The 25,198-nt window shown below is 44.7% G+C and overlaps 1 long non-coding RNA gene across 1 annotated transcript; it reads right to left on the bottom strand.

The window, feature by feature from the left end:
* Positions 1 to 1,297: 1,297 nt before the first annotated feature.
* LOC119467452 lies at positions 1,298 to 25,198 on the bottom strand. Its single transcript, XR_005195993.1, has 3 exons — positions 24,923 to 25,198; positions 3,523 to 3,643; positions 1,298 to 1,447 (listed from the first exon to the last, which is right to left on the bottom strand). It is a non-coding gene; the product is annotated as an uncharacterized LOC119467452 (long non-coding RNA).

Raw genomic sequence — 25,198 nt, 5'->3', positions numbered from 1 at the left:
TGAAATGACTAATTTTCATTGTTCTCTCTCTCACAGCCACAGTTTAAAGGAATGACCACTGAGCATTTCTTTAAACTTTTGCCCTCAGTAAAAACTTAAAGTTAGTTTGACATACATGAGGCCAACAAATATATGAAAAAATGCTCATCATCACTGGTCATCAGAGAAATGCAAATCAAAGCTACATTGAGATGCCATCTCACGCCAGTTAGAATGGCAATCATTAAAAAATCTGGAGACAGCAGATGCTGGAGAGGATGTGGAGAAATAGGAATGCTTTTACACTGTTGGTGGGAGTGTAAATTAGTTCAACCATTGTGGAAGACAGTGTGGCGATTCCTCAAGGACCTAGAAATAGAGCTTCCATTTGACCCAGCAATCCCATTACTGGGTATATATTCAAAGGATTCTAAATCATTCTACTATAAGGACCCATGCACACGAATGCTCATTGCAGCACTGTTTACAATAGCAAAGACCTGGAACCAACCCAAATGCCCATCGATTTGGGTTGGACAGGGAAAATGTGGCACATATACACCATGGAATATTATACAGCCATCAAAAATGATGAGTTTGTGTCCTTTGTAGAGACATGGATGAACCTGGAAACCATCATTCTCAGCAAACTGACAGAAGAGCAGAAGATCAAACACCGCATGTTCTCACTCATAGGCGGGTGTTGAACCATGAGAACACATGGACACAGGGAGGGGAGCACTACACACTGGGGTCAGTTGGGGGGAAATAGGGGAGGGACGGTGGAGGGTGGGCAGCTGGGGAGAGATAGCAAGGGGAGAGATGCCAGATGTAGGTGATGGGGAGGAAGGCAGCAAATCACACTACCACGTGTGTACATATGCAACAATCTTGCATGTTCTTCACATGTACCCCAAAACCTAAAATGCAATAAAATAAATGGGAAAAAACAAAACAAAACTTAAAGTTAAAATTTTAAAAATGCATTACTTTTTTCATCAGCAAATTTCTGTTTCTTTCTTCTTAGCCTTGTAAGAGAAATATGCCTTCCTGATGCAGGTGCAGTCCTGGTAAAGTTGCACTCCTGATATGGGTGTAAATAAAAAAGGAAAATGATAAAACTTTATTGGAGAATGACTTATTAACAGCTTTTGGACTTTGGATATCATTTGTAATATGCAAACAGTGCCTTATTTGCCTTTTCCAGCCAGTTTTAGGAGAGACTACCAAAAAGTAACAAGCCAAAAACCCGGTAACTATTATACATACTTTATAATATTGTTAAACATTCTTCATAAAGAAAAACTGGTAACTGATTATATGTAAACAGGTGAATAAGCCTCATATGCGATAATTTCTATTTTATTCTCCCTTGAACAGCAGGTTAGAACATGATTGTAATTTGCATGATTCATGATTGAGTGTCTCGGAGTAGTCACAATTGCAGTTCCCTGATTGCTTCTCTTTGCTTTGTCAAGAAACAAACAGAAATTGAATAATAGGTAAATTGTTATACATTGACATGAATGTAATATTATAAAGACATTGAAATTTTTCAGAGAGAGCAATTTCAACAAGATGGTGGATTATAAGATTCCCAGATGACTCATGGAAGCATCAGAAAATATCTAAAATTGGCTGTGATAAATTGATTTGTGTGTTTATGGAGCAGCTCAGTAGAGATTCAGGGTGACTATCCACATACAGATGTTATAGGGAAGACATTAGGGGAAGAGGCATGCGGTAGTCCATCTAAGCCATTGAGGAGGAACTGGGATGCGGAACTTTGTAACAGCAAGCGATTCAAAAGCCATTGTTTATTTCAGGAAAAGTAAAAGGGCACGTGCAGTCCACAAAGGTGCATGTTCAGAAACAAACCGAGGAGGCCTTAAGGTTTTATGTAGGGCTGATGCCTCGACTGAGAACATGCCACACATGTTAGTCGATGACTGTCATGACACAGAACAAATCTGTATACGGTAAAAAAGATGTTTATTTTTTCAAATGCCCAATTAAATAAAATAACAAGGCATACAAAGAAACAGGACGTCACAGTCCACCATGAGAAAGAAAATAAATTACTAGAAATGATTTCTAAAGAATCACAGGCATTAAAATTAGTCGGGAAGCATTTAAACAGCTGTCTTAAATATGCTAAAATTGCTAGTGAAAAATATAAACTACAAACAACAGAAAATCTAAAAAAATAAGAAATTCACAACATAATAGTACTACGGAAATTATAAAAAAGAAAATAAAAGCTTGGCATATAGAAAGCTGTCACACTAGCCTTCTGCCTTTGAGATAAGGCAGAGGGTCCTTGGAGCTGATTAACGTTCAGTCTGTCTGCAGATGAAAACGCTGTAAGATCTTTGTAACACTGGGGTTGCAGGCAATCACCCCGAGACACTACCATGGAGCTAGAGCCCAAAGTGCTCACCCCAGCCTGCGCACCGGCCCATCTGCATGCTCCCTTCCCTGAAGGAGTTTGAACAGGCAAGCCATGCCCCTGTCACAAGTCCTGCAAGGAAACCCAGATTTGTATGTGAAATGAGAATTTCCTGTGTAGTGCAAAACAGACAGGAAGAGGCTTTATTAGTATAAAATGTGTTAAAGGATGATGGTTTCCAGGTTCATCCATGTCCCTACAAAGGACACAAACTCATCGTTTTTGATGGCTGCATAATATTCCATGGTGTGAAGATCAAACACCACATGTTCTCACTCACAGGCGGGTGTTGAACAATGAGAACACATAGACACAGGGAGGGGAGCACTAAACACTGGAGTCAGTTGGGGGGGAATAGGGGAGGGACGGTGGGGGGTGGGGAGCTGGGGAGAGGGAGAGATAGCAAGGGGAGAGATGCCAGATGCAGGTGATGCGGAGGAAGGCAGCAAATCACACTGCCACGTGTGTACCTATGCAACAATCTTGCATGTGCTTCACATGTACCCCCAAACCTAAAATGCAATAAAATAAATGGGGAAAAAATGTGTTAAAGGTTCACAGACAAAGTAGTTACAAGTACTTCCTTGTCTGTATTCATTATAACATGTAAGCAGTTCCCTGAGGTATAATCTAGGTTTGAGTAGAAACTTTTCGTTGTTGAGAATGTAAACAGGAATGCTGGAGTTCTCTGTGAGTACGATGAAAAACGATGTCCACAAATCCTGAAAGAAACTGTAAACTCAGCAAATAGAGGGACTATATCTAGAAGGGGACGTATGGTAGGCTATAAATGATACCAGCTTTAAGAGACAGGTTTTTATTTCTTTATGTCTGAGATGAAATCTAGATTTAGGGGTGCTGACATCAGAGAATGAGTGGAGTAGAATTTATTAAGCAAAAGGAAAGTTCTCAACAGAGAGGAGTCCTGAAAAGCAGGTTAAACCTAACCCTATCCCTATTTTTCCTATTGTATTATGTGAAAGGAACTCTCATCTACACAGATGACATCAACCCCGAAACATGGAAACATAATTAAGCAGGAAGCGTGTGAAGAGCAGGAAGTCAGAGAAGGCCCCGGTGGGCTAAGGGCTCACCTGGTTGCAGGTGGGCTTGCACTTGAATCCTGGCTTGTTGAGGATCATACCAGCAGCTTGTGATTGAAACTGGACACCCTGATGGACTTGGTTAAAACTGTGTCTCTGTACTTCTCAGGGCCTGGGGAAGAAGGAAATGGGTGTAGATCTTTAATGTAGCTTGGCTTTGTCATTTGTCACTAAACCTTTTCTTTAATGTGGAAAAAAATATACACAACATACAATTCGTCATTTAACCATTTTAAAACATACAGATTGCTGGCATTAAGTCCATTTACCTTATTGAGCGAGCATCACCAGCAGTATACATCTAACACAATTTTAATTATCCCAACCTAAAACTCTACTCATTAAACAAGTCCCCATGTCCCCCTTATTTCATCCTCTGGCAACTGCCATTCTACCTCCTGTCTCTGCATTTAATTATTCCAGGCACCTCATATAGTTGGAATCATACAGTACTTGTCCTTTTGTATCTGGCTTAATTAGGTTAGCAAAATGTCCTCAAGGTTCAACCATATTATTGCATGTATCTGAACTCCCTTCCTTTTTAAAGCTAAATAATGTTCCATTGTGTGCACACACTATGTGTGTATACACTTTCATTCGCTGTTTCTCACTTGCATTGTTTTCACCTTTCGATTATTGTGAATAAGGTTATTATGAATAAGGTTATTGTGGATAATAACGTTGCTTCAAAAATATCTGTTTTAGTTTTTACTTTTAATTTCTTTAGGTATTATGAGCCCCAAATATCTGAGACATATCCCCGTCAATGCAGAAAGTTTGTTTTCCCAAAGCAAAATTTCTCTCCTGTCGTCCAGGCTGTCCTCTGCTATGGCTATTGAGCTTGTTTTCAGCACAAAGGTGGCAGTGTTGTGTTATACTTTCCAAGTGAGACTTCAGGTCCTTTCCTTTGACATATTTTTGCATTAAAGTTAATGGGGCCTCTCATTCAAAATGCACGCTTTCATGAGTATATTGTGGCAGTGGGTGAACAAGGTGCATTGGCACCGAAACCAGGCTGTCATCATTTACTTTTCAACCTTTTTTTTTTTATCTTGAATAAATCTTCTGTCCTTGGCAGCCTTTTTACCCTCAAGACTATACCGGATTTGAAAGGTGGCAGATCTACTTGGGGACTTAAAGCTGCCTGGAACCCAGCACTGCTGCTGGCTGGGTGCCTGGCTGTGCAGTCAGTGAAAGCGTTCCCTCTAGCTGGTTTGGAATCACTGTGCTGGTGGCCTGGACAATGCATAACAGCTATTTCCCTTGGGGTCGTCTCCACCTCCAATAGCTCCAACATGGCTTTGTGTATTTAACTGCAGTATTATCTGCCTTTAACAGTCCCCTTTCTTTCCAAATAGCTCCATATGCATGTACTATCATAAGGGAATATTTGGAATCAGTTTAGATGTTGGTGCTTTTACCTTGGGACAGTTGCAAGGCTCTGGTAAGGGCAATTTACTCAACCATTTGCACAGAAGTCCCTGATGGGAGAGTTCTTGCAGCTGTTACCTCTGAGAGAGTCACTATAGCCTGGGCAGCATTCCTCCTTCTGTTGGCAACCAGGCTGCTTCTGTCGACAACGATCATCCAGTCTGCACCCTGGAGGGCTGTGTCCTTCAGATCGGGGTGATTGGAAGACTCTCAACCTATGACCGCTAGCCGGTTGTGTACTAGTTCCTTCGGTTGCCCAGTAGATGTCAACGAAGTGGCAGGGTTTAAGGCCCCAGTGGCCTGTAGTTTACTTTGAGGTAATTGAGCAGGACAGCCTGATACTGGCTTAATCTGCCCACCATCAGCAAGTAGCCATCCTTCCGCTCCCCAGGACTTGGTAAGGCACATAAATCATGATGGGCTGAACTGAAGTCAGCCTCTTAGCTTCCTTGAGCAACAGGCAGATGGCAGGTACCGCCCTGAGGACAAGGAGGCCAGTCCCTTATCACTGAATCAAGCTGTTTTGAAAAATAAACCACTGGTTGCAATATTTCTCCTGGTTTTTGCATTAAGGCCGCAAGTGCTCACCCAGTCTGTCACGCACATTAAGCTGGAAGGGTTTATTTGGCAGTCCCAAAGCTGGGGCAGATGTTAACTTATGCTTTAGTTGTTCAAATGCGTCTGGTGTTTCACTTCTCATTCAAAAGGGTTGTGGTTGGCTTCTTTTAACAATTCCTATAGCAGCTTTACTGTCAGTGCCTAATCGAGAATCCAAATTCTGTAGAACCCTGCCATTCTCAGGGAGACCCTCAGCTACTTTCTGGCTGTGGGCACGGCGGCAGAGACAATTGCATTTCACCTCTCCTCTGCCAGGGCTATGGTTCCCATCTGTAATAGAAATCTTAAGTATTCTACAGTTTCTTTGCATATGTATGCCTTTTTGCTCACGACTTTGTACCCACAGGCTGCCAAATGGTTTAGAGTCTGTCAAGAGTGTTGTCTTGGCACTCTTGCTGCGAGGGGCTGAGGATTAGCAGATCATTACTACTAATGGAAATAGCTGTATTCCATTTCCCAACTGCAAGTCTCTTAGATCCCAAGCCACTGCTTCCCCCAATTTTTTTAAACCCTTGAGGAAGCACTGTCGAACAATATTGAAGTCGTGCAAGCTGTCAACTCAAAAGAGAACAATAATCGATTTTCTGCACCTACTGGTATGCAAAGAAAGTGTCTTTTAAATCTAACACTGCAGACCATTTGTGGTCCCTGGGCAGGGAAGTAAACACAAGTGTATGGATTGGTCATAGTGGGTGGATGTCTTGCACAATGTCATTGGTCACCCTCAGATCTTGCATGAACCTGTACTTGTGCAAGTGAGGCTTCTTTACTGGCAGGATGGGTGTGTTATACAAAGACTGATAACGTTTTATTAAGCCATGTCAAAAGAATTGAACCAATACCTGCTGGAGGCCTTCTAGGACCTCTTTCTTTAGGGGAACTCTTTCTTTTGAACAATGATAACCAACTGAAGGCCCTTGCTGATTAATTCCCACGGGATATTGTCAGAGGGTAAATTGCCCTGCCCCAGCTTGGTAGCTCTCCAGCTGAAATTAATGCCTTGCCTAGTTTAGGAGGGAGAGACTATTTGCAGCCTCTTCGTGGTGGTTCCTCCTCCTCTTGACTGAGTGATGTGTGACCATCTTCTACTGGGTTAAGCACATTTAATAATTGCTGACTCTAGCTCCTTTTCTTTCTCTCCATGGAAGTCAGGACAAACTTTTTCCAAGCTGCACCATTAGCTTATTCCCTTTAGCCTGCTGGTTATTCAGCAGCATGGATGCCTGAAGATAGAGAACCTCCTCCCATTTCCCTGAACACTGACAAAACAGTTCTAACTGAAAGATGGTCGAATAGTTTCAAGATCCCAAAACTGGCCACCGTTCTTTGTATCCTCATGTCAGGGCAGGGGCTCAACCTCCATTAGCTCCAGCTAGCAAACCCAGAGGGACTAATCACACTGGCCAACCAGCCCTTTCCTGCTTTTTGTGATTTTCCACTTTGCTGATTCCAGTCAGTCCCTGCTGAGCCTTTCCCTCTCACCCATTCTCCTTTTAAAATGCTGAGTCACTTTGTGTGAATCAAAGTTCAGTTCAGTCCACACTGGACCTCTTCCCTATTACAACACTGCATGACTAATAAGATCCATCCTCACCATTTTAATCAGAGTCCAACTCTGTTTATCTTTGACCTTAGCAATAGCAGAATTTTGGAGGGGGCGGCTTTCATGGTTAACAGCTACAGACAGGTGAGAGCGAAGGCTGACTAATATGTCACTTATCTCTGGGTTCTATTACTACCGAGCAGTAATCTAAGTATTAGAGGTTTAAAAATGTGATAAATTTTTTAGCAAACTCTGGTGTAAGTGAAAATAAGCACTTATATTTGATCATTAAAATATCAGGTCAATATCCGCTTCATAAAGGAGATCACATAACTGCAATTATGTTTCTTAAAGTCTTCTGTTTGGAAATCATATCTGCTTGATGTTCAAGTGTCAAGACATCTGTAAGGGACAATGGTTAAAATGAGTTTTTTCCTATTGCCGACAAGAATAGAGACCTGTTCTTCTCTGCCATTTTCTTAGATTATTTCCTTGAGAAAAAATTGTATTTGTAAATACTTCCTCAGTCCTTTTGACATTCATGATAATATTTTTAAAAGCCAACTAAGCCTCTTCCCAGAATTGTAACTTGTGAGTGTTGTATTAAGAGTAAGAGAGCCAACTCTTTGGAAATTTAAACATTAGGAAGGAAAATTTCTATCCCTGCTCCAAGCTACAGCTGCCTGCCTGTCACAGAGAAATGTTATTTTTCCTTGGGATAAACGTGATTGACTAGCACAGATGGCTACCCCAATTACCAGGTGAATTTAGGTTGAAGCCCTGAGAGAATGTTATCAAAAAGCAGTGTTGTTAGGCCTTCTTATGTGAGACCCAGTTATCATTTATCATAAGAAGATGTGTGTAAGGGCTGTATACCTTGGCTTTTTAACAAAGTCAGATTCATTTCTGTCTTTTAATCTCATTCTATTATCTGTGCTGCACGTTGCAGCATGGTTTAATGCCTTTTGAATAAGAAAATTATTTTCTTTCTTAGCTACATTTGTAGACAGGAGTTTTGTAGATTGGCAGCAGATTTCATTTTTAACATTATTCACCAGTACAAAGGAGAACAGACTTGACAATTATATCCCAAATTCGGCAAAACGTTTCCCAGCTGTTCTCTCTGAGGACTGCTTCCTGTGAGATTTCTTCTGCATAACAAGACCTCCTTTGCTAGGCAGGCTTGTTGTTCCCTCCATCCCATAACTTGTGTTGCCACTCTAACCAGTTTTGCCAAGGTTTAAGTGCCCCTGCTACTATTTTTTTTTCTGTTACCATGGATAGTATACAAATTTCTGTGCCCCATGGGGGGTGGAAATAATCACTCTGTGGTTAGCCAAGGACATGTTAGTACATTTTTTTGCCTTTTCTCTTTATCTGACTTTTTTCAGTTGAATGTTTAGTGAAACTTCAGAGGGAAAAGGGGAATTTTTCTCTTGGCTCCTAACAGCTTAATCTTCTATCCCACAGAAAGACCTCACTGAAATGGTTCCCTACACTTCATGTCATGGCTCCTCTTCAGTAAATTCTTTCTCACTATGCTTGAGGAAGTGTCATGAATGATTTTTTTCTTTAACACCCTCTTGGACCATAAGAGATTAATCTAGAGGTGGATGTTGTCGGTGAGTCAGGACAATTTGGGCCAGTGGCAGGGGGATGAAAGGATTTACCAAGACAGTTGTAGGTAAAGAAAGGCAGATTTATTAGAGAAAGTAGAAAAATATATTGCAAGAAAGAAATGGGCAGCATAAGCAGGAGAGGAGCATATTGAAAGAAAACAGACTTGATGGAAATTTCATAGAATGGAACTTGGGCTGATTGATAACGCAAAGGCAGCAGGAGACTTAACTTGCATTCTTCCTTCCCCTGAGGTGTTTGATAAATTGAGGCATTTGATGATAAGCAGGAAGTTTGTGAATTCTGCAGGTTACCCGCGCGGGAGGGTTATATGTCCTGGGTCGTAAAGAAGGACAGACCTATGGCTTATCCACTTTTTCATTTTATTTGTATGTCCTGGACCATGAAGAAAGGCGAACTCATTATCTCTTTGATTTTTCCTGCCCTCGACAACGTTCCTCCTTTTTCCTAATTAGGACTCCACGGTGGCTGCCTGAACCTCAGAGTTTCTCTCACTAGAATTTACGGTCTGAAAGGAAGATTGCAGAGTGTGGGTGTCGGGGCTGGAACGTATTATTGCTGGGCTCTAGAGAGAAGGAGAAGTCACAGGTTTCTGGGGCTGAGATGTCTGAGCTTCCCTGGTGTCTGAGCCTCCTAAGCCCGGTTGTCCCACCTTCCTTTCTTCTTGGAGTCACCCAGGACCCTTCCAATAACCGACTTTATCTTCTATTATAGCCTGTTTTTACTGTTGCAAACAAACAAGCACAAACAGACTTAAGCAATATGTTGTAATAATGGTTCTCAATTCACAGTTGTTGCTATGGTTTGATGTGTCCCCCAAAGTGCGTGTGCTGGAAACTTAATCTCCAACGCAGTAGTGTTGACAAGTGGGGCCTTTAAGTGGTGATGAGGTCATGAGGGTGTGAAGGGCGAACACAACTCTGGACCTCAAAATCACAACGCCAAAGAGAAAAGTCTAGCTGGAAGCTGTGACAAAGCTGTCTCTCATTTTATTCCTAAGTAAGATAGCCACGAAGATTTTAAAAAAGGCTAATACCTCCCTCACAATTTGCCTACAGGAAATTCCTTGTCATCCTCAAGATCCTTACCCTAAAACTGTTCCGTTGAATTTCACCCCAGCAATGGAAATTGATAGGTTATCTTCATAGGCAAGGGTGAGTTAGTCATCAGGGAACCGGATTCTTCGTTTTAACAAATCAGTATTGCGTTTGCTCGGTGTGTGTGTGTGTGTGTGTGTGTGTGTGTGTCTCATGTGCTCTCTTTCTCTGCTGCCTTCCACCATGGGGTGAAAGAACAAGAATGCCCTCAATCACCACCAGATGTTGTAATCACCCAACGGGTTCTCCTTGTCCACTGCCTAGACAGGGCCTATTTATCAAGACAGGGATGTGCAATTAAAAAAGAGTTCAGTTCACCCAGGGCTGGCTGTACAGGAGACTGGAGCTTTATTATTACTCAAATCAGTCTCCCTGAAAGTTCAAGATTGGTGTCTTTAAGGATGACTTAATCAACAGGGGTAAAAAAGTGGGGAGTGCTGATTGATTGGGATGAAGATGAAATCACAGGCAGTAGAAGCTGTCCTCTTGCACTGGATCAGTTTCTCCGTGGGGACCACAAGACCAAATTAGTCATTTTCATCAGTTTGGGTGTTGCCAGCCCAGCTGATAAGTGGAGTGCAGGGTCTCCAAAATATCTCGAACAGTAATCTTAGGTTTTAAAATAGCGATGTTATCCCAAGAGCAATCTGGGGAGGTTCAGAATCTTGCAGCCTCCAGCTGCCTGACTTCTGAATGGCATTTTTTAATCTCGCAGCTAATTTGTTAGTCCAGAAAAGACAGTCTAGTTCCCAGGCAGGAAGGGAATTTCTTTTGGGAAAGGGCTGTTGTCATCTTTCTTTCAAAGCTAAACTATAAACAAGTTCCTCCCAAAGTTAGTTCAGCCTACACCCAGGAATGAACAAGGACAACTTGGTTAGAAGCAAGGTGGAGTTGATAGGTCAGATCTCCAGCACTGTGATAATTTTCTCAGTTTTAATTTTTACAAAGGCAGTTTCAATGTGAACTTCTTGATTGTGGGTTTCTAGCCCGAGGAATTATAAAAAACTAGTCTCTCTTCTGTGTAAATTACCCAGTCGCAAATATTCTGTTAGATTCGCAAAAAATGGACTATGACACTACTTTAGAAAATTTTGTCATTTCCATGGTTCAGTTTTCTTCTTGTTCATGCTTTATGCTACATTTTTCTTTTTTGTTGTTGTTGTTATTGATGGTGAAATATTTCTGTTTTCTCTCATTTGTGGTTTACACTGCTGTGTTGTCTACCATTCATTGGCTTCCTTTTTCTTTATTTAAGGTGAGGCCTTGCTTTGTCACCCAGGTTGGAGTGCAATGGTGTGATCACTGCGCCCTGCACCCTCGACCTCCCGGGTCCAAGCAGTCCTTCTGCTTCAGCTCCCAGTTAGCTGAGACTACAGACAGGCGCCACTACACCTAACTGATTTTAACAATTTAAAAAATTTTTTCCTTTTAGCAGACACAAGGTCTCGCGGTGTTGCCCAGGCTGGTCTGAGCTGGAGACCCTCCTGCCTCAGCCTCCCAAAGCGCTGGAATTACTGGCATGAAGCCACTATCACACCTGGCCATCTGTCTTTTTTTCCTGTGTTCTGCCTGTAATCGCTTTTTTTTTAACGGTCTTTTTCCACGTTTCATGTTCACAGTCTCTAAGGCATATGATACAACTGAGCTGATTCGCCCCTGCCCTGTAGAGAGCACCATGTGGGGTAAAGTTCCTGGCCTGCCATGCATCGCCCAGCCAAAGGAGGGCTGCCTTGCTCTGGTTTCACTTTCCTGTTTTAGACAGTCATGCCCAGGATTACCTGGCCATATTGTAACCTTAATAAAAAATCTAATTCGTGAAGTCATAGAGTTTGCTTTTCATAAAACTAAAATCTCTTTTTGTTTGGGAGTCTCACATACCATCAGGGTCCCTCTTTTAGCACCTCACTCAGATTATTAAAACTCATCAAAATTTTTGGATGAACTCAGATGTTTGTAGAAACCTCTAGCCATTTTGCTGGTTCAACAGAATATCCTTTTTCTACTAAGGAACATGAGTGGAAGTCTAGTCATGAGGTTAATATTCCCCATTTTTCCACCTCCCTTCTCCCCACCTAAAATGTATTGGGCTGAGTGATAAGAACCAAATACTAATAATCACTTGGCCAAAGGCTTCCTTGTATCTCCACAAGTCCTAGGTATTTCTCTGTCATTGAGAAAAGAGGGTCTGTGTTGATGCTTGGACATGGGATTTGTTTTTTTTTTTTTTTTTTTTTTGAGACGGAGTTTCACTCATGTTACCCAGGCTGGAGTGCAATGGCGCGATCTCGGCTCACCGCAACCTCCGCCTCCTGGGTTCAGGCAATTCTCCTGCCTCAGCCTCCTGAGTCGCTGGGATTACAGGCACGCACCACCATGCCCAGCTAATGTTTTGTATTTTTAGTAGAGACGGGGTTTCACCATGTTGACCAGGATGGTCTCGATCTCTTGACCTTGTGATCCACCCGCCTCGGCCTCCCAAAGTGCTGGGATTACAGGCGTGAGCCACCGCGCCCGGCTATTTTGTTTTTTTTTTAAAATAAGGAATCTTGCTGTGTCATCCAGGCTGGAGTGCAGTGATGTGACCTCAGCTCACTGCAACCTTCGCCTATTGGGTTCAAGAGATTCTCCTGCCTCAGCTTCCTGAGTAGCTGGGACTACAGGCAAGCACCACCGAGCCCAGAGAGTTTTTTGTATTTTTTTAGTAGAGATGGGGTTTCACCATATTGGCCAGGCTAGTCTCGAACTCCTGACCTTGTGATCCACCCACCTCACACCACCACGGCTGGCCAGATGTGGGATTTTATACCTTCCTGGCATCCAGGGTTGAAAAATCAATAAACAGAGAAGGCATAGAAAATGATGGGCCATGCCAAGACTGCTGGTTTTTCCTTCCTTCTGTTACTTGCCACAGTGGTTTTCTAGTGGGAAACTTGAGTTCTACATTACTCCGTTTTTCTTGAATCTCAAACCAGCTGAACACTCTACTCTTCATTCTTCAGAGATTGGCACCAAATCACTTTGTCCTGTTTGGAAAATGCAGTGTTTTTTCTTTGGGTGCATTTTTGAAGACAAAGGGAAAAACATTAAAGTTCATTTTTATTGTCTGTGTGGACAAAAAGGTTGGATTTTACTGAACGTGCACCATAGTTACATAGCAGGGTGTTTTGATTGGCATCAAAACTAACCGAACTTTTAAATGCGAAGCAGGTCACTGGAAGAGTACAGGACTTTGTACAGAGTACAGCGTTTGTGAGTTGTTTTTCTCTCCAGTTCAGTATTTTCCTCAACCTGTCGTCTAAATAACATAGGAATTCCATTTTGGAGTAAATGGAAAAATCATTTAAATGTATTTATAGGTATAGGAGGGGTCCAGAAATATTAAGAGCATGCATGGTTTAAAGCATATACCTTTGCTTCATGGGAGAGTATAGTAAGTTGAAAATGTTTTGTATTGAAGCAAGTGAGTGTTTGCTTCATGATTAAATAAGAGAAGAGGAGCTTCTGATGGCTGGTTAGCAGTGAAGGGCAGGGCAGGCCCATTTCTTTCATGTGTCAGGCATGTCTGCCCTGCCCCACCCCTCACTGAGGCACTCACGCTCACCAGGCGTGATCATCTGAAAGTGTTTTGATAGTGTTATCTCCAGCCTCCTCCTCTGGAAAATAGTGCTGACTCACAGTGACTAGGTGCCCTGGATGGCGCTCTAGACTGCCAGCCGCCAGTCTGGATCCATCTTTTACTTTAGTGCCAGGTGGTTGGAAAGAGGCCCACACAATAGAGCTACTCATTTACAAAGAAGCCCTTTGGTTGAAGCTTTTGGCCAGTTTGTCTGAGGCTGGTATCTGTCTTCCCAGGGGGCAAGAGGGGGGCGGCCACAAGCTGAGGACCTCACGGTGCCCTATTGTTCTTACGACTTGTCATACAGGGTGAAGGAAAGCAAAATGTGCCGCTTAAAATGTACTTTTTGGGCATATTTTTATACGGCTATTCAGAGGCGCCACAATCCACAACCCGATTTTATATGGCTGTTCAGGCTGCCGGCACACAAATAGAAAGCTTTATTTCTTCTCTGGCAGAGATTTGCAGATGCTGAGGAAATGTACGTCAGCGAAGTGACAGAGGCTAAAAGCCTTTCTCTGAGCGCCCCCACTCCCGCCCCTCCGCCTATCTGCCTTATTGGATAAAGATAAGATTAACTCCCAGGATAAAACAGACTAAGGTCCTGAAACTTTAAAGATCTGACAGAGAAAATTCCCCACAGGTCACCGTCTTTCTTCCTGAGGGCAGCTCGGGGAGCCCCGGAGAGGCTCACATCTGTGCGGGGACAGCCTTGGCTCGCCATGCGCGCCTCTCCCATGCTAACTCTCCACCTTCCCCAGAGACCCCAAACCCCTGTTCCCTCTGTAGCCTCAGGATGTGATGAAAGCTTCCGTCATCCGGCCTGTCCTGGAGTCTATTATTCGCAGGAATCTGTCTTTTCCTGCGAATATACATGTATATCGGTGTACATGTATATACATTTGCATGCCTTTTTATATTAATCTTTCTGTTGTCAGTTTGTTTTATTCACTCAAATTGTCACAACTTCAGAAGTGAGAGGGAAGAAAGTGCCGTCGGCGCCTACATGGGTATCTGAATTTCCCATGCGAGCCGGAAAAGGTGAAGGAAAGTACTAAACTCTAGCCTTGGAAGTAGCAAACATGGCCTTGACAATGGCCATGGAGGAATGCGGCACGGCCTAAGATTGGTCTCCCCGTGACTGAGGGCCATCAGGGCCATGTCTCCTGTCTTTCCCTCCTCCCTTCCCTGCATCCCCAGCCGCACACAACTGGACACGGGAGTTTAGTAAGAGCATCTGATTAGGGAGGGTAACTGGGAAACTGTACGTGAGAATGTGCATGAGTGAGTGTGAACATGTTGAGAATTTAGGAGGGAAACCTACCCTTCTGCAAGTCTATTTACTTGTCTACTAGTTTTTTGCGTGTAAGACTTCTGCGAGCCTGCCGTTGGGAATGGAGTGTGATCCTCTGGAGGGAGGTTGAGGAAGACGTCACGCGTGCTCCACTTTCCCCTGGGGGTTGTGGGAGCTTTCTCATAGACCCCCCACAGGAGGAGCCTCTGCGTAGGACCCCCATGTTTGTGCTCATTGTGCGGTAGCCGATAAACACACAGAAGCAGTGGCTGTTGCAGCAGAGAAGGGGTTTAATCATTGAATGCCAATTATAGAAGGCAGGAGGCAACTTCGTATTCATTGCCCCGAGGAGCTTTAGACTGGGGTTCTCAAGGGAATTTTGGCAGGCAGGGGCTGAGGAGCAGGGCGGGGTGCTGGCTGGCCAGGGTGTGTGGTGTGAAAGCCCGAGGCTACGGTCACTGCATTGCGAGGCTGAGGCAGTTCCTCAGAGGGGTTGTCGATTAGATGGCACCTGTGAACTGTTAGAATGCAGGGCGCAGAAAATAACTCAGGTGGAAAACGTGAGAATTTCCTACTGTTTCAGACGTCACCTACGAAGTTAGGACCTTGTGATATGGGCTACATGACTCCAAAGAGTAAGCAGGTACATGGAAGTGGGCGACAGGGCAAGCTGGTTAAAGCTTAGTTATACTTTCTTTCAGAGCTTATGCGTTTGCCAAAAACCTAGACGTTTACTTTCATTAATTTGATGAGGATGGTGTCACCTCCTCCAGTGAACACACTCACTCTGAGGGACAGCTGGGTTCAATGGCCATCAATCAACATTGTCACGATGCTTGCATTGATGGAAAGCTTTCCTTCAAATGAGTGAAAATGTTCCTCCACAGTAACCACCAGATCATGAGACTCTCTGGGAAACACTCAGTGTACACAAGCAACGTGTTTTGTGATTAATGATAAAATCCTTTATTCAAGGGGAGGCCATTGATCTCAGCACATCTTTCAGCCTTGGCACCAGCAGGTAGTTTCTCAGAACTTACGTAAAGGCGTCCAACTAAGAATAATCCTGAGTATCGCTCACTAATCCTGACTCTGCTTCCTTCCCAGGTGTGGAATCAAAGGCAGAAATGCTCCTCTTTCTCTCCCTTGTCTCTCCCCGAGGCGTTTCTGCACAGCATCACCGCCCAGCTTGGCATCTGTCCCAGGCATTAGAATAATGTGGTACCGTTCACCCACTTCTAGCATTTGATCATTCATCAGGAGCCCTCGCATCCGTGTGGAAGAAGACAGAGCGTGAGCTCCTGACTTCGGGCTTCTTTCTGTCAGTTTTCATTCTGATATCTCCAAGTTGCAAGAGAGAAATAGAGGCGACATGGCTTTCGCCCTAAACCTACTTTGCATGATGATGTCTGTTACGCTTAGAAGAAACGTTACACTTTATTGAAAGAGATGACTAAGTCCTCCATGCTATCCATTCTCCAGATGACTCTGACTTTAATAGAGGGAGTTTCACTGTCTCGGGGAGTCCATGGCTCTTCAGTTACCTCTTCTCCATGGTCAGAATTCAAGAGAGGGTCCCAGAGGTCTGAATGTTTCTCAGAAGCCTCCAAGCCCTCAGCTGCCCACTTCAAAGCTCACAGCCTCAGCACCACACAAGACAGCGTGATGTCCCCAGGGGTAATTTCCCTAGGCTCTTTACCCCTTTTATTTCAGTCATCGAAAGAGCCCAGAACTCCATGCTCATCCCACTGAGCTCTCATTCTCTAGAGCTCTTACCTCCAGTTTTCTGTTTCTCACATATCCCTTAATTCCAAAACCTATCTGATGGTCTTTCTAGAACCCATAACTCCTCATTTCAAAATTCAAAATCCTCACTTGCTGTTAATATTATCAGCTTCTGTTCCCTCCCCTGCTTTTCTAATCCAAGCTTCTAGTTTCCATGAGGATTCTGTTTCCCCTGCAGTGCTCCTAAGGGGAAGCATGGGTCCTCTCCCACTGTCCTCCCAGGGAGCATGGAGGGAAGGCAGGCATCCTCCTTTCTCCTCTCTGCCTCATCTATCCTGTCTCCCCTCCTGCTCCCTAGAAATACCCATTTTTCAAACTCCCTCTCCTGTGGCAATCACCCGCCTTCTATGTCGTGATTGCTTGCCCTGATTCCTTGGAGATTTTTCCTGTGCTTGAAGCATATTGCACAGGACTACCTCTGCCATCCTTCCCAATGTTTTCAATATCCTCATAGAGATCGCAACCCAAGCTCTAATCGTTCATCTCCTTGACCTACTCTGTCATCACGTAAATTCCTCACATTGATAAAAACACTCTGCAGTCCCTGCCCCATTTCCCTATAGCTTCCCAGTTTAATTCTTTGAAAGAATTGTTTATATTTATGGCCTCCAATTCCCAGCATCTCTTAAACTTGTGCCACCGAGGCTTTTTCTTTTTGTCATCATTGTCCTGCTAAAAATGTTCTGAATTACGTCACCAGTGACTGCCACATTGCTAAAATAAGCAATGAACCCTCAGTTCTCAGTCCTTGACTTGCTTAATCTATCAGCAGCATCTGTCAATCTATCACCATTGGTCCTTTATCATTCTTTCTTTTTTCTTCGGAGACAGCGCATCACTTCATCACCTGAGCTGGAGCTGGAGATCAGTGGTGCGATCTCAGCTCCCTGCAACCTCCACTTCCAGGTTCAAATGATGCTCAGGCCTCAGCCAACGGAGTAGCTGGGATTACAGGTGCACACCACCACACCCAACTAATTTTTATATTTTTAGTAGAGACAGGGTTTCACCATGTTGACCAGGCTGGTCTCAGACTTCTGACCTCAGATAACCCCTCACACTGGCCTCCCAAACTAGTGGGATGACAAGCGTGAGCCACCACACCTGGCCCGTTATTCTAAAATGGCATTCTTAAGTTGGTTTCTATGACATCACACTCTCTGTCTTCCTCCTTCTTTCCCATGTCTGACTTCTTTACTCACTGCTCCTCATTTTCATCACTTTTAATTATTGGAGTATCCCACCGTCCTTAGATTCTTCTTTGTCTTAGGAAATCAGACTCTCCTGATAACCCCAGACAGTCTCACAGTTTTAGATATTGTCAACAGGCTTACAATCCCACATTAATAACTGCAGCTCGATTCTTTTCCCAGAAACTCGGACTGGAATATCAAATGTCCACTCAACATCACCACTCCAGGGCCCAACAGGCATCGCAGGTTCTGGATGTCCCAGGCAGGACACCCTTAATCTCCCTGCCTTCCTGCCCCATGTCAACTTCCCCAGTCTCAATAAGACAAAAACTCCATCTTCCAGTCACAAATACTAACATTCGCCAGGTCGTTTTTGCTTTCTTTAAATAACACTCTCCTCCCCAATGTAAAATCTGTGATCAAGCCCTGCCATGTCTACCTTAAAAATATATCCAGAATCTGACCGTTTCTCATCACCCGTTCTACAACTATCTTGTTCCAAGTCATGCCATTCCTTGTCTTGGTAATTGAAATAGCCTCCTAACTAGTTTTCTGTCTTCATCTCTCATCGACCTACATTATACTCTCTACCCAGCAGCTCAGTATCATCCAGTGTCTCCTCATCCGTCCCAGAGTAAAAGCCGAATCCTTGCAGTGGCCCACAGGGCTCTGCCTAAACATGGCCCTCCTTTCCTTTCTGACCTCTCTCCTAACCCTGCTGTTTCCAGAACATGCCTGGCCTGCCCTCACTGCAGGGACTGTGCCCTTCAGATCCCTCTGCCTGAAGCCTCTTCCCCCAGCTGCCAGCAAGGCTGGCTTCCTCCGCTGCTTCAGGTCTTTCCACAAATGTCCTTGCCTCAGTGAGGATTCCCTGCTTATGCTATTTGTAATTTTATTTGTCCCTGAACTTCTTTTGTACTCTATCCTTGTCCCTGCTTTTTCCTTGTTCACGGTACTTTTCATCACATGACATGACCTTCATTCTATGTATTTATTAGTTTCTTGTCTGTTTCTTCCTCCTGGAAAGTGAGCTCCATGAGGGCTTAGATTTGCTTGTTTCAAGTGCCTATGGGATATTTATTACTGAACAAAATACAGCTCATGTAATTCTCGAATAGTCCACTCAGAGGCCATTGCAAAACCTTTTCTGACGCGCTTTCCACCCCATCTTCCAGGATTGTGCGTGTCCTGTCTCCTTGGGTGCCATGCTGTATTATAATTGCCATTTGTAGTCTCCCCTTGTGTTGGCTTCCAGCTGTGAAAGTTGTAGTGATTTTTGTGTAGCCAGGCAGAGCTCAGCTAGTGCCTCTGTTTGGAAACTCAGTGGACTGCAATGAAGGCATAATCCAAAACTGGGGTCTCCCTGAAGGCTCAGTGGAGAATGAGCTGCTTCCAAAGTCATGGGTGCCTGGCAGAATCCAGTTCCTTCTGGGCTACTGAAGTGAAGGCCTCAGTTTCTCGCTGGCTGCTGGCCATAAGCCACACTCAGTTCCTCCCCATGTGAGCGTCTCGAACAAGGCAATTCATCTTATCAATGTTTGGCCAAATACAGGTTGGGCGAAGCACAGCATGACGATAACAATACACCACCTAGTGATTTTATCCAGCAGAAGTTCCTTATCACTTGAGAATGAACTTTTGCTAATGTCGTTGTTTGGCCGGCATAGTAGAAGCAATAAATACGAAGGGCACACAGGAAAGGGTATCCAGCATTATCCAGGCGGTTGTAAAAACACTCATAAAACATGTGAGGCTGGATTGGGTGCATTTAGGATAAGTAAGAGATCAGAAACCTGCTGGAAACAAGGTGCAAGTCAAGCAGGCTGTCCTAGAAAGAGGAAACGGCCGGAAAAAAGGCAAGAACACAGAGATGTATTCAAGATCTCAGGCAAGGTTTTTTTGTGCCAACAAGATTCAAGGAATCAAGGCAGAGATAGATACAAAATGAAATGAGGCCTTGATACAGGAGAATTTCATTATGCTGAAGGTAGAAGTTGGTGTTTCTGAGGAATCTCATTACATGTGTGCCTGGGACCAGGCATCTAGCTTTGTTCAAGGAATTCTCAACAAGCTGTTTGTGATGGCATTTGTGGTAAAAATGGATAGTATGAGACTTAACTAAGTTCTTCTTGTAGAATCAATGTCTAGAAATGACCAATCTAGTGATAATTTTGTATCTTGTAAAGTATGTCTTATATCCTTATCAAAGACAGTTTGGTATATTTCATACTTCAACTTAAAGAGTCAAGAGTGGAAAATGCCCAGAAGAACACTCAGACTCCTCTATCAGTAACCATTTCCCTGTGTTCCTGTAAGATGTACCTGCAGAGAGGAAGGAAGCGAACAAGAGGCAATAGATCAATTCCAGCTTCATTCGGAATCACTGGCAGTTGTTATATGAGCTCTTCCTATATTGAAGTTGGTGAAATGAAGAACGCGGGAGCCTTGCCTTGTACTGGGCTGTCACAGAAGAAAAGGAGGAAAGACACAGTCGGATTAGCTGAGGATGATGACGGATCTGAAGCATAGCCATTCCGTGAGGCTGAATGGTGGACACTTCATGCTGGTGCTAGGATTTGGCAATTATGCTTCTGAAGATGCAGGTGGACTCTGAGGTTGTGCAGGGTCCTAGATCAGCTGTCCTCGCAGGGCTGTCAGCAGGCAGGAACCCTGCACCTGGTAGACAGTGGTGCTTGGAAAGGCTCACCTGAGTGTCCATTTCACTGTCTCTAACTTGCCTCTCTCCAGGTCACGGAGATCTTTTCTTGCAGGAAAGTGAGATGACAAGCTCATGGCTGAGGGTTCAGAGACTGGTCATTTGTGGGTGGATTGTATTTAGAGTTATTACTATTAATGTTACCTAACTGATATCAAGTGGCATCTGAGAAAATTTTTCCTTCTACTCAGCCTGACTGGGACCAAAATACCTTGTAGGAGAGTAGAGCTTTGGACAGTTTCCACCCATATCTCCTCACGGATATTAAACACGCTGCTTGAAAACCATGACTCTGTCTAAGACAACTGAAGTTGTCCAGGGGCCCAGTGAGTCACCTGGAGCATTTTTGGAAAGCCTCCAAGAGGTCTATCAAATTTACGCCCCACCTGATCCAGCGGCTCCCAAAAATAGCCGTGTTATTATTTTGGCGTTTGTGGCCCAGGCAGCCCCTGATATTCAGAGAAAATTACAAAGCTAGAGGGATTTGCTGGAATGAATATCACCCAGCCCCTAGAAATAGCTCAGAAGGTTTTTGACAATCGAGACCGTGAGAAACAAAAACAGGCTGCTCTGGCTGCTAAAAAGGCAGCTGACAAGGCTTCAAAAGGACAGGCAAAAATCTTAGTGGCCGCACTCTAAAAAGTTAGACACAAGCATTCCAAGTTGTCTGTGAGCTGTAACAGCAACCACAAGTCTGGTCCAGGAGCTAATAAACTAAGCCTGGGCCAAAACTTACCCCTCATGGCTCCTCATGCCATTGAGACATTGCTGCGCAGTGCCTCTGAAAAACGAATGTCAAGTGCTGGCACATTACAGTACCAGAGTCTGCTCTTGGCTCAGCCTCGCCTGACTTTCTCCCCCACAAAGTGTTTAAATCCAGCCACTCTTCTACCTGATCCAGACCTGACGGCAGCAGGCCATGATCGCCAGGAACTGTTGGAGACTGCGGAGGCTGGCCGCCTGGACCTCCAGGATGCCCCCTGGAGAAGGCCGATGCCACCGTATTCACGGATGGCAGCAGCTTACTCCAACAGGAGGTGCGAAAGGCTGGGGCGGCCTTCACCACGGAAACGGACAGTGTGTGGGCCCAGGCCCTACCGGCCCAAACTTGGGCGCAAAAGGCTGAGTTAATTGCTCTCACTTATGCCCTCCGACGGGGTAAGAAGAAACGCATCAACATTTACACTGACAGCAGGTGTGCCTTTGCAACTGTGCACGTTCACGGAGCTATTTACCAGGAGCGTGGGCTTCTCACTTCGGCTAGAAAAACTATCAGAAAAAAGGAAGAAATCCTGGCCTTACTCCAGGCCGCGTGGCTCCCCTGCAGGTGGCTGTAATCCACTGCAAGGACATCGAAAGGAAAATACAGCCATTGCCCGAGGGAACCAAAGGGCAGACTCCGCTGCCCGAGAGGCAGCCCAACTTCCCGTCACCGCTTTAAATCTGTTACCCACTCTATATTCCCACAGCCCGATTTGCCTGATCGCCCAGTCTACTCTTCAGAAGACAAGCAAGCATTGGATCTTCAGGCCAGTAAAAATCGGGACAGATGGTGGGTTCTCTCGGATTCAAGAATTTTTCTGCCCCAGACCCTGGGAAAGGCCTGGGTCGTGGTCTCCGTTCTTCCACTCATCTAGGGGGAATGAAGCTGGCCCAGCCTTCAAGAAGCTGGTTTAAAATTCCCCACCTTCAAGACTTGACTAACCTTGTAGCCTCCCGATGCAGGGAATGTGCGCAGGTAAATGCCACACAAGGCCCAAAACCTGAACTGGGCTGCCGCCTTCGAGGATGTACCCCAGGAGACAGATGGGAAATGGACTTCACAGAAATAAAGCCACACTGGGCGGCATGTAAGTGTCTCCTGGTGATGATGGTGGACACTTTTTCTGGATGGACTGAGGCATTTGCCACCAGAAACGAAACTGCCTCTATGGTAGTTAAATTCTTACTCGATGAAATCATCCCTTCACATGGGCTGCAGTTTGCTCTAGGATCTAATACTGGGCCAGCCTTCACCTCGTCCATAGCTCAGTCAGTCAGTAAGGCATTACATTCAACGGAAACTCCATTGTGCCTATTGGCCTCAGAGCTCTTGGCAGGTAGAACGCAGGAATCAAACCTTAAAAAGTACTCTTACAAAGTTTGTCCTAGAGACCGGTGAGGGTTGGACAAACCTCCTTCCTTTAGCTCTTCTTAGAGTCAGATGTACCCCTTACAAGGTGGGGTTCTCTCCTTTTAAAACCATGTATGGAAGGGCTCCCCCTATCTTGTCTAAGCTAAAGAATACCCATCTGGCAGAAATAGCCCAAGCTAACTTGTTACAGTACCTGCAGTCTCCCCAACAGGTTAAAGACATCATCCAGCCACTCATCCGGGGAGCATACCCTCATCCTTCTTGTTTATGTCTTTTACCTGTTCCCTCCAGCTATGTCCTCTTCCCCCACAGGACTGTGTATGCAAATACCACCTGGAGGGCCGGTGCCCTAACAAGGTTTCTCTTGCGGGTGATTTGTGTGCTCTGTTCCTGGAACCCGGCCCTCGCCCAGCTAGTGCTATCGGAGCAGGTGCCACTGACCTTGCCGCTGGTTTTAGACATACAGCGGCCCAAGTTGGATGTGGGACAAAAGCAGAAAAGAAACTTCAGTCACTTAACTTTTACCTCTGTCCAGAAAAACACCCCATACTAGCTGCCAGCAAGTTAATGAATTTTCCTGCCCTCTGGACTGGTGTAACCTTGGCTACTTATTTTAACTTGCAATCCTCTTACCATAACTGTTCATTACCTTAGCTTACCTCATTGATACTACAGTATGACATGGGAATTAAAGACTAAACTGGTCAGAGATTGTTGACTGTGTCCAAAGGCTGAATCCCCATACTATATTGGACCGGGAGTTGGAGCCCCTTTCAACATCAGGCCTCTTGCTTGCCAACACTCCCCTGTTCCCTTACACTGGGGGATGTTGCAGGAAACCTCCTACTTAATCAGCAACAGGTATAAACTGTGTGATTCTCCTTTTCAGGCTACTTGTAACCAGTCTCCACTTACTTCCCTGAATCCGCCAGTCTCCTACCAGGCACCTAACAATACCTGGCTGGCCTGTTCCTCAGGCCTCCCCCACTGCATCAGTGGGACTGAACCTGAACCTCTTCTGTGCGTGTCAGTTCATGTGCTTCCTGAGGTCTATGTGTACAGCGGACCAGAAGGACAACTTCTCATTACACTCCCTGAGCTGCATTCCAGGGCTGTCCCACCCCTTGGGCCCCTTCTGGCTGGCCTTAGCGTAGCTGGGTCAGCAGCTGTCGGCACTGCTGCCCTCGTCCGGGACTAGACTAACATCCCTGTCTCAACAAGTAGATGCTGATTTGGAAAATCTCCAGTCTGCCATAAATATGTTACGTACTCAGGTAAAATCCCTAGCTGAAGTTGCTCTCCAAAAACGTCGTGCTTAGATCTAGTATTCCTATCCCAAGGTTTATGTGCAGCACTGGGAGAAAACTGTTGTTTTTATACTAACAACTCTGGTGTCATAAAAGACATCCTCCAAAAGGTCCAGGACAAGTTAAATAGACGCCAATGAGAACGAGAATGCCTCATGGTTCCAAAGCATGTTTAACTGGAGCCCATGGTAAACCACCTTAGTAACTGGGCTAGTGGGACCTCTTCTCCTGTTAGGCTTAATCTTTGAACTCTGCCTGTTAAACTGGCTCCTTACTTTTATAAGACAGCACAGAAATTCTGTCAAACTCATGTATCTCAGGAGCCACTATAAGCCCCTTGTAACTGAGGAGTCAATGCTTTGACTCCCCAAAAACACAAGTGGGGAATGTAATAACCTACCCTGGGCTAGCATCACTGACTCCATCTTAGCTGTAAACTCCAACCTGGCCTCCCCCTCCCTACCACAGCCCCTCTGAGTGCATAACTGGGTCACGCTGCACTTAGAAGTGTTGAAGAGTACTGCTCCTAACACTTGTAACCACTGTAACCACATCCTACTTGGCACAGCCCGCCCCCTGCTATTGTAAGAAAAAAAATTTCCCTTTGATCATTGTGTAGAAGGAGCCTGACCACCCCCCTTTTTGGTGACACCTGTGCCCAAAGCCCCTTCCTCTAGCCTGCTTTTCTGCTAGGCTCCCCCTCCCCTACCTACATCAAGGTATAAAAGATAAGCCCCTTCCTCGGGGCCAAGAGAATTTTGAGTGTTAGATGTCTGTCAGTCGCTGGTTAACTTAAAAAGGACTCTTAATTTGGAACTCAGTGTGTGGCACATTCCTTCTGACTCTCGGTTACATTGTGTCCACCTTTTATTCCTGTGATTAACTACAGAGCTAAAGAGAACAGAACAGAATGTGCTGTTCTGTTTACTTGCTAACAGAAGCAAAATTAATACATGTGTGCTTAAAATTCATACAGTAAGAAAGGTATGAAGTGAAATAAACCTCCTCAACACTCTGACCTGTGTTTTCACTTGAGGTGTTGCAGGGAGAAGCAGCAGGTCCAGCATGCACTGTGCGTTTCTTTGTCCTGCAAGGGTTGTTTTCTGGGAAGCTTGCAAGCACAGTCTTTCAGATGGCATCATGAATTCACTCTATGTTTGAAATTTGAGGGACAGCAAGCACTTGCTATGGTCCCGACTTTGCCCACAGGCAATGCCAGCTTGGTGAAATGGACTGTACCATGAGTGAAACCAGCGGGTCATGTGTGGGAGAGGCTCTCGGGCTGCTGCCTCTGT

Source organism: Cebus imitator, unplaced genomic scaffold (genome assembly GCF_001604975.1).
Source record: "Cebus imitator isolate Cc_AM_T3 unplaced genomic scaffold, Cebus_imitator-1.0 Scaffold291, whole genome shotgun sequence".
NCBI classification, from domain to species: Eukaryota; Metazoa; Chordata; class Mammalia; order Primates; family Cebidae; genus Cebus; species Cebus imitator.
This window is presented reverse-complemented; position numbering and strand designations above follow the sequence as displayed.